Source organism: Scyliorhinus canicula, chromosome 10 (genome assembly GCF_902713615.1).
Source record: "Scyliorhinus canicula chromosome 10, sScyCan1.1, whole genome shotgun sequence".
NCBI classification, from domain to species: Eukaryota; Metazoa; Chordata; class Chondrichthyes; order Carcharhiniformes; family Scyliorhinidae; genus Scyliorhinus; species Scyliorhinus canicula.
The window spans coordinates 72,340,844-72,360,372 of NC_052155.1; the positions used below are offsets into that span (position 1 = coordinate 72,340,844).

General features: G+C 49.3%; 1 protein-coding gene across 9 annotated transcripts in view; it reads left to right on the forward strand.

The window, feature by feature from the left end:
• Nucleotides 1–449: 449 nt before the first annotated feature.
• dlgap1a (discs, large (Drosophila) homolog-associated protein 1a) overlaps nt 450–19,529 on the forward strand; it is a 1,116,163-nt gene continuing 1,097,083 nt past the window's right edge. For 5 of the 9 annotated variants that reach the window (XM_038809170.1, XM_038809173.1, XM_038809169.1 and 2 more), the window contains exon 1: nt 452–830. The gene's annotated coding sequence lies outside the window, so the exon portion shown is untranslated. Of the gene's footprint in view, nt 831–19,529 lie in introns of all 9 variants that reach the window. The other 4 variants (XM_038809179.1, XM_038809177.1, XM_038809176.1 and 1 more) reach the window with 4 other exon arrangements.

Below are 19,529 nucleotides of genomic sequence, written 5' to 3' on the forward strand. Positions count from 1 at the left end.
CCAAAGAAAAAGTTCCATTTGATAGTGGGGCTATTGTGGGACCTGCAGGCGCTGAGAAACACCCTGTTAAATGCGTCCAAAATGGGATTCTGTTTTTTTCCAGTTAAATCTCGCCCATAATTATTTCAGTCACTTCATGCCGATGCAAACAAACGAAAACATTTAAAGTTATTTTTATTTTGCATATTAGAAAAAGCTGGATCTGAACAGAACCTAGAGAAACTGAGAATCCTTTAGTCACAATAACAGATCAGGTCATGCAATTGCTTTATTTCAACAGTCGCCTTTAGGTCACCAGATGTCAGCAACTTCAAGCACAAACTAATATGAATGAAATGCTTATACTGGCAACACCCAGGAAAGACTTACCATATATGGAACAAGTCTTGCATGACATCACTGAACTTCTGTCTCAAAAGAGAAATTTATTTTACATTTAGCCTAGCAGGACAAATATTGGCTGAAAATCCCTGTTAGCTGAATCCATCAAACTGAAAGCACTGTTCTAATCGATCAGTAGCCTATTTTCCTGGGGTTCAGGCAATAGACTGATCCAGAATCTCCATTCCAGGTCTTTGTAGCAGCCTTTGTTCCTCCATCTATATATGTATTATTTTTTTTCTCTCTGTCGACATTTGGTGCTGCAGTGGCTATGAGGTGCAAGCTGTAGAGACTGCGAGAATGTGCTTCACCATTCCAGTTCAGTAAGTGCTGTACAGTGAATGCATCAATCCCGCTGGGCAACTGCTGTTTACTAGACAGAGCACCGTTTAGGATTAGGTGTATTCTCTACACACGTGCTCTGGACAGAGAGTGATTCCTCCGAAGAGGTGAGTGTTTTTTGTTTTTATATTAGCTGCTGAATCCAATCTTTTTGACTGTCGCCATCCTCATTCTGGGTCAGGCTCAGTTCATCACATTATATTAGCTCAATATGTATAGGTCCACAGCCAGGCTGATTGGTGCTGTAATGTAAACTCACAGTAAGATTGTGTCTGCTTTCCCCCCCAGTATAAAGCACACTACATGTGGGGTTCAAAAAAGGAGCAGAGTTGGCTGTGCCTATTGAACAACACTGTATTTTGAAGGTTTTTTTTACAGATGGCTTGGCTCGTTTAATTGTATTTCTTTCACACAAAGCAGAAGTCAATCAAACCCATACGATTATAGAGAACTGCCCCAGGGATGGTTTTATACAGATCATTTCAGAGTGGTGTACGTGTAGAATTGATTTGGAATACTACTTATGTAAAGCGATGAGTGTATTTTATCCATTGGAAATGAAATCAGCCGAAGATGTAAAAGAATTGGTCCAGCTATGTGATGATCCAGGTTCAGGATATCACCTCTCACAAGCTGAGCATTTGTTTAAGGAAGAGCTTTTCAGCTTTGAAACAAATGCCTGATTTGTGAAGTGTGCTTGGAGCAGCTTTTGATTTTAAAATCCAGCATGAAAGCTGCAAATTCCCCATCTGTAGGGAAGGCAAATTAAAGCTGCAGAAGTGAAATAAAATCATTTAACGATAATACTTATCAGCATATTTATCAGACAAAGCGTTGGGTTTCAATTTTTTGGTAACTTCTGCTTGTTCTGATCAGTTGCACTCATTTAAACAGTCAGATTTGTGCGTGCAGCACATGGGTGCCTACACAGTAATTAGTAGAATCTGTCAGCCTTTAATTCCACCTCTTCCATCGGCTTTCAATTAGAAATACCTACTTCCTTAACATTCATTGTTTCAGTGTGTTCAGACTGTTACTCTGATGGATATGGCTGTGCATGCACAGGGGTGTTAAGCTATCATCTACATTCCTTAAGACACCGAAGTCTGAGAAACATTAGCTGGTTTTTGGAATGTTTCCAAATCATTAGACCAGAAGGTTGATCGACATAACAAATGAGCACAGTAAATACATTGAGGAAAAATATGTTCCTCAAAAATCATGTAGAATCTGAGTGGATATCGTGGGCAAAAAATATCTTAGAAACTCAAAGAATTTCCCACTAAAAATGTATGTTGCCTGATGAAGAATTTCTGAACCATCTTTAAAGATTTATTAGCGATACTTCAAGTGATATTTTTTGAGACAACAGAAATGTAATACCTTGCAAGAGATTTGGGCAGAATAATTGGATTGATTCAGATCCCTGTAAACTGAAAAGCAGTGTTATGAATGCATGCTTATATAAATAAACTGACTCCCCCACTTCCTGCCACCTACTCTTAAAAAATTGGATTTTGTTCTTTCTTACCATGCCCCAGTAATCTGGTGAAAGCATTATCTGAAAGAAGTGTGTGGTGCAATGGTACGTTTTATATGTGTAATGGCACACACTGACAGGAGAATTACGTTTTAACTCTAACAAATGATGACAACCACAGTGCTATCAGAACAGTTTTACCATAAAAACGGTGAGAGCCCAGGGCAGGTGAAACACGTGACCAATGTTATCCTTTTCCTAAGCTGGGTGTTAATGCACTTTACCCAGCCCATGGTGTGCTGTTTTGTTGACTGTCGATCTCTTGTATTTTATTCTTTGCTGAAACCAGATATAGAGCGATAGCTGGTTGGTGATGCACAGTCCTCAGCTGGCTTGGGACCAATTGTATGCAAGAGTAATTTACACTCCCTGGGTAACCTATCCTCCAACATTCAATACTTTACACAACATCATGTGTGGAGTTTGATTTCTTTTCACCTGCCTTGTTTCCAATAAATGTGTTAAAGTTTTGTCATTGCAGGTAGACTTCATGGAGGAACAGGTGGTTTGCAATTAAGAATAGCAGATGTATAATGTCAGTAGTACATAATTGCAATAGATATGTGATGTCAGAGCTGTTCAGTTATAATGGGTGTAATTGTGATTCATTGAATCAGATAAAATATACGATGGAGATGCAGAATTAAAATGGATGCCTGGATACAGAATAACTGAAATCTATTCCAGTTTCTCATATCAGATATTAAGATATAAGATATTACCTTTTTCTCCAAAAATATAATGATTAAAAATCTATTCGTTTTTCAGCAGTCTTCGCAATTAAGAGTCAATACAAAGTTCACTTGTTCAGGAGGAAGTAATAAAATTGAAGAGGCGGTATGAAAGTAGAAATAGTTAAGACTTGATCATTAGAAGCATATTTCAATTCAGTTGGTTAGTGTTTCTGATTTTTCTAGTTTCTCCTCCCAATTGGATTACTTTCATTTTCTGCTTTGCATTGCCATAGATCTTCTACTTACTGGGACAGGATGCAATAGGTTATGAATACATCTGCAGTTATCATTAATGCCATTTCATTGTTGACCAGAAAAAAACGAGTTTGTATTTTCTTTCAACTCCACTGGTTCTAGCATCTATTGCTATTTCAAAAGTTTTCCACCGACCAGCCTGTTGGAAAATTGATGATACTAGCCTTGGTCGGAAAAACACTTTGAATAGCAATTTAGATTTGGGTTCAAACTTGTGATTCTCCAGCTGCAAATTCAATGATACACTGCTTACACTGCCTATTACAGAATGAGCAAGCTTCATAAAGACCTTGGCGATTGTACTGCACATTTGGCACGAGCACTGCACTATCCCATACCAGGATCATGCATTAATAACAAGAACAGAGGATGCGGGAAAATCTCAGCAGGTCTGGCAGCATCTGTAGGGAGAGAAAGCAGAGTTAATGTTTCAAGCCCGTTTGGTTAGGGGCTGGTATAGCACAGGGCTAAACAGCTGGCTTTGAAAGCAGACCAAGGCAGGCCAGCAGCACGGTTCAATTCCCGTACCAGCCTCCCCAATCAGGTGCTGGAATGTGGCGACTAGGGGCTTTTCACAGTAACTTCATTTGAAGCCTACTTATGACGAACGATTTTCATTTCATTTTCATCAGAACTAATGAAAGGGAGAAATGTGTTAGATATTAAACTGTAGCTGTGAGAGATTAGCAACACGGTGTAGCAACTTTAAGAACAAAAGACAGATGGCCTGATGTGGGAGAGGGACAGGGGGTTGCATTGAGGCACTACATGTATGGGATACTGTTTAAAAAGGAGTTTAAAATGGAGGAGAAATGTCACAGTCCAAAGTTTTTGAACCCAGTGTTGAATTCTGAGGTCTGTAACGTGCATAATCAGAAGATGAGATGCTGCGCCTTCTGCATGAATCCTTGGCCTTCTGCAGTGCTCCAGTGAAGCCCAACGCAAGCTGGAGGAGCAGCATCACCTCTTCTGTTTAGGTACATTAAAGCCCTCAGGACTCAACATTGGGTTCAACAACTTTAGACTGTGACCTTTTTTCTCCATCTTGCCACATCAGGACACCTAGCTTTTGCTCTTAAAGTTGCTACACTTGTTGCAATCCCTCAAAGCTACATTTCAATATCTAACGCATTTCACTCTCTCTTTAGTTATGACAAAGAGCCAAACGGGCTCCCTATTGGAGCTGCCAGAACTGCTGAGATTTTCCAGATAGCCTCTGTTCTTGTTTCAGGTTCCAGCATCAGCAATATTTTACTTATTTAAGTAATATTGGAGTAACCCATGTGTATGACATGCTACTCCCATGGGTGCTGCATGGTATAATGTGAGGCAAACTTCCACTGTAGGCTGTATTTATAATGCAGGTGGGTTTTATTTATACTTATGTTGGTTTATATAATATATAAAATAAAGTACACAGTCTACAGCAGAAAGTTGCCTCAATGTATACTGTGCAGCACATCCTAATGTCACATACACGTGTCACTCATTTGATCCATGCTATTCCCCACAAACATAAATACAGAAAGCTGCTAAGACTAATCATCACCCTCCCCACATTCCTGTTGAAAATGGTCCGTATGAAGTGGGCTCACTTGATGCAAAACAATACAAATATTTTACTAGTTTCAACATTGATTAAGTAACTATTTTCATTTCAAAACCGTTTTATACGAAATGACCATTGCTGAAATAAAAGATTAATTATTAATTAATTATTCCCACGAATTGCCTGACAAAAATCATCAAATATCAGTGCTCCTTACAGAATGACTGGAATTGCTGTGGCAAATTGTTAAATGATTGTGGGATTCTTCCATTCCATAGAGATTGCCTGGCAATGATACGATACATTTACCTTCTACCTGTTTCTCCTTCTGAAGTTCTGCCTCTAATGCTTATAAACAGAGTAGTGTCAGATTGAATATACTATCAGCGACCATTACAGATTTATGGTACTGATCTTGTTTCCATGGGAAATCAGTGTAACACAATGTGAAACTGTGCTCCACATCCTTTACAGAAGTAGAAATAAATTGGTTTTTCATCTATATCACAGTCTGTATTAGAATAATTAATGCTAGCGGTCGATTGATCTATAAAATGTCATATCAATTTAAAATTAAAATGCAAACAGTGTTACCTTTATATAGCTAAAAAAATATTTGCAATACTTAAGTCAAAAGTTGTTTGCAAAACAAGGTCATAATGTAAACAATTAAATATTTTTCTCTGATTACAAATACTCTAATCTTATAGAATCCATACAGTGCAGAAAGAGGCCATTCGGCCCATTGAGTCTGCACTGACCCTCCCATGGCCCACTCCCCCGCCCTATCCCAGTAACCTCACCTAACCTGCACATCTTTGGACTCGAAGGGGCAATTTTAGCTTGGCCAATACACCCAACCTCCATGGGCGTGCTCGAACAGCCGCGTCTCGCTCAACCCGGGATGCAATGCAGCCTCTCGCAAGATTTATCCGGCCCTCTACACCTCGCAAAATCTAATGGGATCTTCGCAATCTGGATCCTGTTCATAATGGCGGGACCTAAATTTGTATATTTAAGTGTGAAGTTAGGCACACTTAAATATGTCTCTGCCAGAGCTAACCAGGCCTCGTTATCTAATAGCCTCTCCAAGGAGATCTCAGCTGGTTGCCGTTTACCACTGGTCTTCACCAATAGGGATCAGGCAGAATGGTACCTGGGGAGGTCTCCCAGGTGATCAGAGGACCCCGGGTGGTCAGCCTCTGCGCAGGATGGCACCCTGGCTCTGCTGATGCCACCCTGCCAGCCTGGCACCCTGGCAGTACCTCCCAGGCACCCTGGCAGTGCTACCTATCTGCCAGTCTGGCACTTCCAGGGAGCCCAGGTGGTGTTGGCAGGGGCAGTGCCAGGCTGGCTGTGCCAAGGTGGTATTTTGCCCAGGCCGGAGTTCGGGCCCGAGGATGCCCTACGCTTATGAGTTGACGTGCGGGGGGCTCGAGGACTCTCCAGCATGTACCTTCCTCATTGCAGGAAATGAAGGTAAGGCCCGAAAAAATAACAGAGTCCTGATCGATAACAGGGTCATTCTCTGCGTTACAAGTGCCGGGAAACACCCTCCTAAACCCACCAACAACTGGACATTTTTTTGTCATATCACTAGGGGCGGGATTTTCCCTTCTGGAGACTAAGTCCCCATGCCCGCCGGACAACGGGCGCGAATCACTCCGGACCTTTTCCTCAAAGTTATTCTCCGTTATCCAGGGGGCTAGCAGAGCCCTGGCGTGCATCCTGCAGCTCTGGATACCGGCGGGGGCCTGCTAGCCAGACCGAGCGTCCGTGCATGCGCACGGCGGCTGCAAGTGGGTCCACGCATGTGCGCGGCGGCCCACCTCGGCACGGGTGCTGCCGACGTGGCAGAGCCACACATCAGTCCCGTGCGGAGGAAGGTAGGTCCCTCCCAGATTGCGATGGCTCGCTGATCAGTGGCACCCCCATCGTGGGCCTGGCCACTGCTGAGGCCCCCCTGGAGTCAGATACCCCTTGCCCTACACCAGGACAGCCACCGCGGCCGCGGGTCCCATCTCCCGCCGGGTGGTACCACATGTAAACTACGCCGGCGCGGGTTCGACTGGCCAACCACAGAGAATCGGCGCAGGGGCCAGTTCCAATGGCCCCATCGACCCTGCGCGTGGGACTGGCGGATCCATGGAAAATCGCGGAAGCGCCATCGTGCTGATTCCCGGCATCAACGACTATTCGCCACCCCCGCACTGGGTACGGTTCTTTCGCGCAGGGTCGGAGAATCCTGCCCCAGGAGCAGGATTCTCCTGCAACTGGCCGGATGGCCCGCGCCGGCGGTGGAGGGGTTGGCGCCGTGCCAACCGGCGCGATTTGGCGCATGTGCAGAACCGCCAGCGTGGTTCCGCGCATGCGCAGACCGGCCAGAGTGGTTCGCGCCGCTCTTGGTTCAGTGCTAACCACTGTGGCACCATGCTGCCTTGGTTCATATTTTGAAGAACATTAGAAAAAATGCCACTATGTGTGGCAATAACCAGGCCACAGATCTGATATCGACCTGATATTGAATAGAGGAAGTGAGAAGGGTTCCATAATTTTCTAACTTGTATAATTTCAAAACAATCTAACCTACAAACCACTAATTGTAGAATAGAGCATTAGCAAAATAGCGCACTAATTTTCCAATATAATTTTATGTTCCGGCCTTTTAAAATGATTTTCTGTTTCATCTGCCATATTTCTAACTTTACCTTGACAACCTCCAGCTATGGGTGGATCTAGTCAAAACAGTGGGCTTCCCCATGCTTATTATCAATGTTGCTCTGCTTTACAGTGGAACATGTTCGGTCTTTCTGAGGAATCCCCCGCCCCCTACATCAGTCTGCATTCACCAATGTCTTGGTGGAGAGTCAACAAATTACAAATAGAACAGAAATGGCAGCCTGGACACGGATCACATTGCTTCTCCACTGGAGAGCAGAATGAGTGATTAGTACCGATATTTGCCCATATGCTGAGGTCTTGTCAACTGTGGCACTGGGGCCAGATGTGGCATGAAAGACAGATGTTTTTCCAGAAAGGGAGGTAAAAGTATCCATCCTAAACTACTTCCTGAACACTTCCCATTCGGCAAAGCTAACACCTTGATGTCCCTTCTGTGGATGTACGGAGTCATAAAACAGGAGAGAAAAGAACATATTAAAAATGTTTTTCAAGTTATTATTATAACCTGACATTTCAGTTATTTTTATTGACTTGACGCCTCTATTTTCAGGCTATGCAGTGTTCCCGATAGGATATTCTCTGGTAGCGAAGAAATAAAATAGCAAGAAATGTAGCTTCTTGTTCATCTATATCCTGTTATAGAAACATAGAAAATAGGAGCACGAGTAGGCCACTCGGTCCTTCGAGCCTGCACCACCATTCATTATGATCATGGCTGATTATCCAGCAGCAATCTACTCCCACTTTCTCTCCACATCCTTTGATCCCTTTAGCCCCAAGAGCTATAGCTAGCTCCTTTTTGAAAACATACAGGGTGGGATTCTCCAGTCTGCCAGCCGCATGTTCCTCGGCAGTGTACACTCGCTCGCAGAGGGATTCTCTGTTTCCATCACATTCCAATTGGATTTCCTATTGTGGCCAACCCATTCAACCGGGAAACCCGCAGCTGTGGGTCTGCTGTCGGAGGAATGGAGAATCCCAACGGCAGAGAATTCCAGAAACAATGACCGGTATTCTCCATTCCTGCGCCGGGTCGGAGAATCCCCAGGAGGAGGCGCGAATCCTGCCCCGCCACCCCGACGCCAGCTGCCCTATTCTCCGGTGCCGTTTTTCGGGGCCGGCGGCCGTGGTCAGCAGCCCCCCCCCCCCCGGCGATTCTCCGGGCCCCATTGGCCTGAGTGGCCGTCCAATTTTGGCCAGTCCTGCCGTTGTGAATTACTCATCTCACGCATGGCGGGGCCTGGCAGGTAAGTGTGCGGGGGCGGACCTGGGGGGGCGTGGGGGATCTGATCCCAGGGGGGCCCCCATTGTTGGCCTGGCCCCCGATCGGGGCCTACCGATCCTGCAGGCGGGCTGTTTCCATGGAGGCCTTCTATCCTCCGCACCGAGCCCCTGTAGAGCTCCGCCATATTGCACGCATGCGCGAACTCGCGCCGGCCCTTTGCCGCCGGCTGGAGCAGCGCCGACCACTCCGGCGTCCAAAAGTTTGGAGAATTCTTCATTTTCAGGGGCTTCTGACGCCGGAGTGGTTGGTGCCATTTTTCCTGCTGGTATGGGGACATAGCCCCATTATCGGAGAATCTCGCCCAATGTTTTGGTCTCAACTGCGTTCTACCGTGGCTCCCAACATCCTCAGTCCGAACACACTGTCGGACACTGGCTCCCCGCCCCCTCCTCGCACCCCCCCAACATGAACGCAGGGCATACCCGGCTCAATCGCGCGTACACAGAAAATGGAGGCTTGAGAGTGCCAACTTGGCACCACCCATGCCAGCTGACAGTGCCCACCTGGTCAACTTGGCAGTGCGCATTCCCCTCTCTCAATCTATAGCCATTGAGATAATTATCTGCTTTCCTGTTTTTGCTTCCAAAGTTTTGCTACCAAAGTGGAGAATCTCACATTTATCCATATTATACTGCATCTCCATGCATTTGACCATTCTCTGAACTTGTTTCAGTCACATTGAAGTATCTCTGTATCCTTCTCACAACTCACCCTCCCACCCAGTTTTGTGTCACCTGCAAATTGTATATATTACATTTAGTTCTCTCATCTAAATCATTATTATGAATAGTTACTCCCTGCTATTTGGAAAAAAACACGTTGATTCCTAGTCTTTACTTCCTGTCGACCAACTACTTTTCTATCCATCTCAATACACTCCCCCAATCCCATGCGCTTTAATTTTATATGTTAATCTCTTATGTGGGACATTGTCGAAAGCCTTCTGGAAGTCCAAATAAACCACATCTAATTTTTTAATAATCTTAATTGTCAATATTGGCTCACCTAATCAACTCTACTAGGTACATTTGTCAAGCATGCATTTCCCTTCATAAATCCTTGCTGACTTTATCCGATACTGCCACTGTTTTCCAATTGCTCTGCTATGAAATCTTTTACAATGAGTTCCAGCATTTTTCCCACAACCGACTTCAGGCTGACTGGTCTACATTTCACTGTTTTCTCTCTACCGCCGTTTTAAAAGTGGAGTTAGGTTAGCTACTCTCCAATCTGTAGGAACTGTTCCAGAGTCCATAGAATCTTAGAAGGTGACAACCCTGCCAATGCATCCACTATTTCTAGGGCCACTTCCTTAATCTACTCTGGGATGTAGATTATCAGGCAGGCCTGGGGATTTATTAGCCTTCAATCCCATAATTTCCCCACACCATGGGCGAAATTCTTTGCAGACCGTCGTAACGCCGATTTCCGGCGAGCAAAATTGGTGTAGATGACTCCGGCGTGGGGGCCTTCTTTTAGGCAGCATTTCTCCGTTCCCGGAGGGGCCAGCAGCGGACTGACGCGATACGCGTCAGTTTCACCAGCTGCGGAAGTGGTGAGACCCGGCGTTTTTGGGGAGGGGGGGGGGGGGAGGAGGAGGAGAGAGACTGACCCGGCGTTTGGGGGGGGGGGGGGAGAGGAGAGAGACAGACCGGCATTTTGGGGGGGGGGGAGAGAGAGAGACAGACCCGGCATTTTGGGGGGGGGGGGGGAGGAGGAGGAGAGAGACAGACCGGCATTTGGGGGGGGGGGGGAGGAGGAGAGAGACAGACCGGCATTTGGGGGGGGGGGGAGGAGGAGAGAGACAGACCGGCATTTTGGGGGGGGGGGAGGAGGAGAGAGACAGACCGGCATTTGGGGGGGGGGGGAGGAGGAGAGAGACAGACCGGCATTTTGGGGGGGGGAGGAGGAGGAGAGAGACAGACCGGCATTTTGGGGGGGGGGGGGGGAGAGAGAGAGAGAGAGAGACCGGCATTGGGGGGGGGGGGGGGGAGAGAGAGACAGACCGGCATTTTGGGGGGGGGAGGAGGAGGAGAGAGACAGACCGGCATTTGGGGGGGGGGGGGGGAGGAGGAGAGACACAGACCAGCATTTTGGGGGGGGGAGGAGGAGGAGAGAGACAGACCGGCATTTTGGGGGGGGGGGAGAGAGAGACAGACCGGCATTGGGGGGGGGGGGGGGGGGAGAGAGAGAGAGAGACAGACGGCATTGGGGGGGGGGGGAGGAGGAGGAGAGAGACAGACCGGCATTTGGGGGGGGGGGGGGGAGAGAGAGAGAGAGAGATAGACCGGCATTGGGAGGGGGGGGGGAGAGAGAGAGACAGACCGGCATTGGTGGGGGGGGAGGAGGAGGAGAGAGACAGACCGGCATTTGGGGGGGGGGAAGAGAGAGAGACAGACCCGGCGTTGGGGGGTTTGCGGCGTTGAGTTGAGAGAGGGGGGGCGGCGTTGGAGGGGGGTGCGGCGTTGAAGGGGGGGGCCGCGTTGGAGGGGGGTAGGGGTGGTGAAGGGGGTAGGGGTGGTGAGGGGGGGTTGGGGTATGGGCAGCGGCGTGCAGAGGAGGGGGGCGACGGATACCCGGGGCCAACGCACCGTCGCCCCCCCCTCTGCACGCAGCTGCCCCTACCCCAACCCCCTCCCCTCACCACCCCTACCCCCTTCACCACCCCTACCCCCTTCCAATGCCGCCCCTACCCCCCTCCAACGCCGCCCCCCCCCTCTCTCAACGCCGCACCCCCCCCACTAACGCCGCACCCCCCCCCCCCACTAACGCCGCACCCCCCCCCCACTAACGGAGGAAGGAAGGGGGGGAGGAGGAAGGAAGGGGGGAGGAAGGAAGGAAGGGGGGTGGAGGAAGGAAGGTGGGAAGGAGGAAGGGGGGAGGAGGGAGGAAGGAAGGGGGGGAGGAGGAAGGAAGGGGGGAGGAGGGAGGAAGGAAGGGGGGGAGGAGGAAGGAAGGGGGGAGGAGGAAGGAAGGGGGGGAGGAGGAGAGAGGGGGGCGTGTGGGTACCGGCCTTCAGAGGGAGGGGGGGGTGTGGGTACCGGCCTTCAGAGGGAGGGGGACGGGGTGTGGGTACCGGCGTTGAGGGGGGGGGACCCGGCATTGAGGGGGGGACCCGGCGTTGAGGGGGGGGGACCCGGCGTTGAGGGGGGGGACCCGGCGTTGAGAGGGGGGGGTTGCGGCGATGAGGGGGGGTTGCGGCATTGAGAGGGTGGGGGGGGTGCGGCATTGAGAGGGTGGGGGGGTGCGGCGTTGAGGGTGGGGGGTTGCGGCGTTGCGAGAGATGGGGGGGCGGCGTTGGAGGGGGGTAGGGGTGGTGGGGAGGGGGGTAGGGGTGGTGGGGAGGGGGGGTAGGGGTGGTGGGGGGGGGGGTAGGGGTTAGGGGAGGGGGGTAGGGGCGTTGGAGGGGGGTAGGGGTGGTGGGGAGGGGGGTAGGGGTGGTGGGGTGGGGGGTAGGGGCGTTGGAGGGAGGTAGGGGTGGTGAGGGGGGGTGGTTGGGGTAGGGGGCAGCGGCGTACAGAGGGAGGGGCGACGGTGCGTTGGCCCCGGTCATCCGTCGCCCCCCCTCTCTGCACGCCGCTGCCCCCAAACCCCCCCCCACCACCCCTACCCCCTCCAACGCCCCTACCCCCTCACCACCCCGACCCCCTCACCACCCCTACCCCCCTCTCAACGCCCCTACCCCCCCTCCCCACCACCCCTACCCCCCTCCCCACCACCCCTACCCCCCCAATGCCGCAACCCCCCCCCAATGCCGCAACCCCCCCCCCGATGCCGCAACCCCCCCCCCCGATGCCGGAACCCCCCCCCGATGCCGCAACCCCCCCCGATGCCGCGACCCCCCCCCGATGCCGCAACCCCCCCCCCCCCCCCCCGATGCCGCAAACCCCCCCCCCGACACTGAACGGCGTCAACCATCATCAATGGTTGACGCCGTTTTAAAGCTACTGTGATTTTCGCCGACGTGACCCGTGGCCACGTCGGCGGGACTTCGGCCCATCCGGGCCGGAGATTTGTGGAAACAAAAATATAATGAAATCCCGCCGTCGCCAGCTGTTTTCAGAGGCTGCCGGCGGGATTTGCACAGCGCCGGTTTTTGGCCGGTCAGAGAATTAAAAACCCTGCGGGAGCGGGATTAACGCCGCTGCCGGCCGATTCTCCGACCCTGCGTGGGGTCGGAGAATTTCGCCCCATTTCTCTGCTAATCCTGATTTCCTTCAGTTCCTCCCTCTCACTAAACCTTGTGTTCCCCAACATTTCTGACATGTTATTTGTGTCCTCATTTGTGAAGACGGAACCAAAAAATGTATTTGGTTGGTCAGCCATTTTTTTGTTCCCCATTATAAATTCCCCTGTTTCTGACGCTAAGGGACATCTATTTTTCTTCACCACTCTTCATCTTCACATACGTATAGCAGCTTTTACAGTCAGTTTTTATGTTCCCCACAAGCTTACTCTTGTACTTTATTTTCCCTTCTTAATCAATCCCTTTGTCTCCCTTTGCTGAATTCTAAACTGCTCCCAATCGTCAGCTCTGCTGTTTCTTCTGGCCAATTTCTGAACCTCTTCCTTGGATTGAATGCTATCTCTAATTTCCTTTGTAAGCCATGGTTTGGCCACCTTTCCCATTTTATTTTTGCGCCAGACAGAAATGAACAATCGTTGCAGTTCACTCATGTGCTCTTTGAATGTTTACCATTGCCTATCCACCAACATCCCTTTAATTAACGTTTCCCAACCATCATTGCCAACTCCTGCCTCATACCATTGTAATTTGCCTTTCTTAGATTCAGTCTCAGAATCAATTGTGTCACTCTCCTTCTTGATGAAGAATTCTATCATATTATGGCCGTTCATAATATGATTGCCCAACTAGATTGCCCATTATTCTTTTCTCATTACACAATACCTAGTCTAGGATGGCCTGTTCTCTAGTTGGTTCCTCACCATATTGGTGCAGAAAACTATCCCCGATACACTCCAGGGATTCCTCCTCTATGGTATTATTATTTATTTGATTTACCCGGTACAGTAGCACAGTGGTTAGCACTGTTGCTTCACAGTGCCGGGGTCCCAGTTTCGATTCCCGGCTTGGGTCACTGTCTATCTCCCGGAGTGTGCATGTTCTTCCCTTGTCTGCGTGGGTTTCCTCCGAGTGCCTGGGTTTCCTCCCACAAATCCCAAAAGACATGCTTGTTAGGTGAATTGGACATTCTGAATTCTCCCTCAGTGTGCCCAAACAGGTGCTGGATTATGGTGGCTAGGGACTTTTCACAGTAACTCCATTGCAGTGTTAACGTAAGCCCTCTCGTGACAATAATAAAGATTATTATTATTATGTGCAGATTAAAATCACCCATAATTACAGATGTTTCTTTATCGTTGGTGTCTCTAATTTCCGGTTTGATGCCTTTCCCAACATCACCACTAGAGTTTGGGGTCTATATACAACCCCCACTAATGATTTTTGTCCCGTGGTGTTTCTCAGTTCTACCCATACAGATTGCACATCGTCGGAGCTAATATTCTTCCTCACTTTGCGTTCATTTTCTCTTTTTACCAGCATCACAACTCCACTGCCTTTTCCTTTTTGTCTGTCCTTCCTAAATAATGAATACCCCTGGATGTTCAGTTCCCATCCCTGGTCACCCTGCAGTCACGTTGCAGTAATCCTGACTATATCATCCCCATTTACTTCTATTTGCATGAATAATTATTTCACTTTATTGCGAATGCTCTGCGCATTAAGGTACAAGGAACAGATAAAACCTCCTCCACTCTCGCAAATACACCCCCTCGGCATCAGTCCTGATCCTGGCCAGGTGTAATGCTTCCAGATTATACTGGCTCCACCTCCCCCAGAACCGGTCCCAATGTCCTAGGATTCTGAAATTCTCCCCCTTGCACCATCTCTTAAGCCACGTGATAGTGAAGATGAAAAGATCATTGCCAACGGCTCTGCAATTTCATCTCTTGCTTCCCATAGAATCCTTGGATATATCCCATCAGGCCCGGGGGACTTGTCTATCCTCAAGCTTTTCAAAATGCCCAACACATCTTCCTTCCTAACAAGTATCTCCTCGAGCTTACCACTGTTTCACACTGACCTCTCCAACAATATGGCCCCTCTCATTTGTAAATACTGACGAAAAGTACTCGTTTAAGACCTCTCCTATCTCTTCAGACTCAATACACAATCTCCTGCCACTGTCCTTGATCGGACCTACCCTCCATCTAGTCATTCTCATATTTCTCACATGTGTGTAAAAGGCCTTGGGGTTTTCCTTGATCCCACCCGCCAAAGATTTTTCATGCCCTCTCTTAGCTCTCCTAATCCCTTTCTTCAGTTCCCTCCTGGCTATCTTGTATCCCTCCAGCGTCCTGTCTGAACCTTGTTTCCTCAGCCTTACATAAGTCTCTTTCTTCCTCTTAACAAGGCATTCAACCTCTCTTGTCAACCATGGTTCCCTCACTCGACCATCTCTTCCCTGCCTGACAGGGACATGTATATCAAGGACACGTAGTATCTGTTGCTCGAACAAGTTCCACATTTCAATTGTGTCTTTGCCTGACAGCCTATGTTCCCAACTTATGCACTTCAGTTCTTGTCTGACAGCATCGTATTTACCCTTCCCCCAATTGTAAACCTTGCCTGTTGCACGCACATATCCCTCTCCATTACTTGATGTACCATCAGTTGAACGCGAGAAACGATGAAGATCCAAACTGTGGTTTTAATCAGCTAGTTGTTAGCCCGGTGGTCGACTACAGAGAAAGGCCGACCGCCGGGAAACCTGGGCACTTATACCCCGCCTCGGAGGCGGAGTCTACTTGCCTCTCGACCAATTGGTGAGCAGTCACATTACTAGTCCCAGCCAATCAGACGAGAGGCACATGACCAGCCAGAGCCAATGGGAAACCAATGCTCTGCACCAATGGCAGTGCTCCCACTCATATCACCACATTACTAAAGTGAAAGTCACAGAATTGTGGTCACTATCTCAAAAATGCTCCCCCACTAACAAATCTATCACTTGCCCTGGTTCATTGCCAAGTACCAAATCCAATATGGCCTCCCCTCTGGTCGGACAATCTACATACTGTGTTAGAAAAGCTTCCTGGACACACTGCACAAACACCATCCCATCCAAACGATTTGATCTGAAGAGTTTCCACTCAATGTTTGGGAAGTTGAAGTCACCCATGACTACTACCCTGTGACTGCTGCACCTTTCCAAAATCTGTTTCCCAATCTGTTCCTCCACATCTCTGCTGCTATTGGGGGGCCTATAGAAAACTCCCAACAAGGTGACTGCGCCTTTCCTACTTCTGACTTCAACCCATACTACCTCAGTAGGCAGATCCTCCTCAAACTGCCTTTCTGAAGCTGTTATACTATCTCTAATTAACACTGCCACCCCCCCCCCCCCCACCTCTTTTATCATCCTCCCTAATCTTATTGAAACATCTATAACCAGAGACCTCCAACAACCATTTCTGCCCCTCTTCTATCCAAGTTTCCGTGATGGCCACCACATCGTAGTCCCAAGTACCGATCCATGCCTCAAGTTCACCCACCTTATTCCTGATGCTTCTTGCGTTGATATATACACACTTCAACCCATCTCCGTGCCTGCAAGTACTCTCTTTTGTCAGTGTTCCCTTCCCCACTGCCTCACTACACGCTTTGGCGTCCTGAACATTGGCTACCTTAGTTGCTGGACTACAAATCCAGTTCCCATTCCCCTGCCAAATTAGTTTAACCCTCCCGAAGAGTACTAGAAAACCTCCCTCCCAGGACATTGGTGGCCCTCTGGTTCAAAGGGTTCTCATTCTTCATTCTCACCAAAAGCACTTATTTCCTGGTTTCTTCCAGTGTTGACATGTGTCAGCCCCTATTGACTGGCCTTGTTTGATGGCCTGGCTTCCCTCTCACTGTCCAGTAGCTGCATCCACCCCAGTCACAGACAGCTGACCACTTCCTGACCACTACTTTGCGTCGAGGGATTGCAAGCGGACATTGTGCCGGCCATTGAACAGCTTGACCATGGAGCCGCAGGTCGCATGCACGCGTGCCCACATGGACGCCCCTCAGTCCCAGTCCCCACCACCCACCCCCTCCCCGTGCGCAGTGACCAGCACACAGCCCAGCTTCGCGCTGCTCCGCCCCCTCAAACGCTGCAACCAATCGGGGACTGCCGGCGGCCGGCATTCTTAAAAGCCGGTCGCGGCCATTGGGGACTTCTGAGTTTAAAAACCCCTGTTGTAGATGGTACATACTGTTGCTACTGTCCATCGGTGGTGCAGGGAGCAATTCAGGTGCCAATCCAAAGGGCTGCTTTGTTCTGGATGGTGTCGCACTTCTTACATGTAGTTGAAGCTGCACTTATCTAGGTCAAAATGGTCAAAGCTTTTTGAAAAGGGTGGAGTGGATGAGTTGTAGTAGATTATTATAATTGGTCAGTAACAAAGGGAGTAAAATTAGGACATATATTAACTCATAACTAAGGATATTTCTCTCCTGCAGAAAGAATGTGTATTCCACATTCCACTTTGTTCCTCTAAGTAACAGATGAAGCTGGGTCAGTCACAAATTTAAATGGGTCATTGGATAAACATTTGATGAAGAAAACTATTAAAGGGTACGGAGAAAGTGTAAAAAGAAAGTCTTGAATTTATAAAGTGCCTTTCACACCTTAGTAATGCCAAAGCACTTTAAAATTAAGTGTTTTTGAAGGTAGTCACGGTTATAATGTAGGAAATAAGGCAGACAATTTGTGCACAGCAAGCTTTCATTAGTAGCAAAGTGATAATGATCAGATTTTTTTAACTGATGCTGATCGGAGGATAATTAATGGTCCAGACACCAGGCATCACAGTCCTGCTCTTCTTCAAAATAGGATCATGGGTCCTTTTATATCTGACCAAAAGAACAGTCAGGTTTATCCAAACGATGGCACCTACAACAGTACAGGACTACTTCAGTGTCAGTCTCAACATTTGTGCCCAAGTCTCTGAGCTGGGACATGAACCCAGAATTTACTGATTCAGAAGAAAGAGTGCTACCAACTAGGCCATGATTGATAACTAAATTCAGGGAAATGGGATTAATAATGTGGACTAATGTGGACCTGCCAACAACAAAGAGACAATGGGTCAAATGGCCATCTTATGTGCAAAGGTTTCCATGGGGGAGGTGGTATATTTTTGTGCTTGTAACATCAGTCAAATTAGAGATAATAAACCAGTGGGTCGCGATTCTCCCGCCTCGTTACGCTCTTGCTCAAGCGAAACTAGGCCGGTGAATAGCGGGAGAGGCAGAAAACGAGAACGACTCCAGGTGCCAAACAGTTTGCGATGCATCCGGCCCGCTCCCTTAGGCGGAATCGAGATCTCGCCATAGCGTGCCGAGACACCAATTATCACCACTTAATCCCTATTTCCATACAATTAACGGGAGCCACCCCTTAAACTACGGCCTCCCATAATAATGATAATCTTTATTGTCACAAGTAGGCCTACATTAACACTGCAATAAAGTTACTGTGAAAAGCCCATTCTTCGGGTGATGATAACCCACAGAGAGCTGAGCGCCGGTGCTCTCCTCAACCTATGCCATAGTCTGACCCCTGCCTGACTGCTGAGTGCTCGCTCACACCCATCACCTGAATGCAATGTGCCCGAGGTCAGGGGGATGCCTGGAGAGATGGGCCAAGGTTTCAGAGGTTGGCCAGCATTGCAGCAGAAAGTGACAAAGGTATCATACTGGCTGTGCACAAGGCTGTTTAATGTGGAATACAATTCCCCCCTCTTCCGATGGTGCCGCCCCCACCCCCAAACCCTTCCACCCCTACCTCCTCCACCCTTTCCCCCCCCCCCCCCCCCCCCCCCCCCCCTCCCCAGGGTCTTCAGTAATCCTTGATGTGCTTTTCTAACTCTACGTCTCGGTGTCTCCCCAGGATGCACATCAGAGGTGGAGGCAGCCAGCTGCTGACCTCTTCCCATGGCTTTCGATGCCCCTGGTGGGCGTCCTCTTGGGGCTCTTGGGCTGGAGGGCCCTGGCTCACTTGTCGACGGCACATGCACAGCCGCACCGCCCTGTCCCGTGTGCTGGCTGTGAGACGCGGCCTCATCAGAGGAGTGGAACTCGGGGATGCTGATGGCCACCATCCCCAGTCCATGGGACAGATCCGGGTTGGCAGTCAGTGCCCACTTCCCTGCTCAGTGCCCATAGGCCCTGGGGTTCACCTCGAGATGGAGGGCGGCTGGTTCGATCCCTGGCTTCCCCTGCATCATCTGACTTTGCCAGCCTTGGTGGTTCCCCATGGTCTGCACCATCGTGTCGACACCATCGGCGATGCTCCTCAGTGACTGGGACATGCTCTGCAGCGCCTTGGCAATGCCACCTGCGACTAAGGCAAGCTCCGCAGTGCCTCGGCCATTCCCATCTGACAGTGGGACATGTCCTGCAGAACCTCCTCACGGTCAGCCTAGTACTGGGTGACATCCCCCAGCGAGGCAGACATTCTGTCGAGATCCTCAGCTATGTCCGTCACCGACTGCGCAATGCCTTGGACACCTTCATTAATGGTGCCGACTTTGTGCACCAGGCTCTCCACTGCAGTCGCTACCCTAGCAGTTTTGGCCTGGGTGCCACACATTGCCGGTGACATCTTCTGTGCCCTTGGCCTCTGGGGCGCCTCGAAGCGGCCAGCAATCTGCTGGAGTGTCGCTAACATTTCCGACTGAATGTCCCGGCAG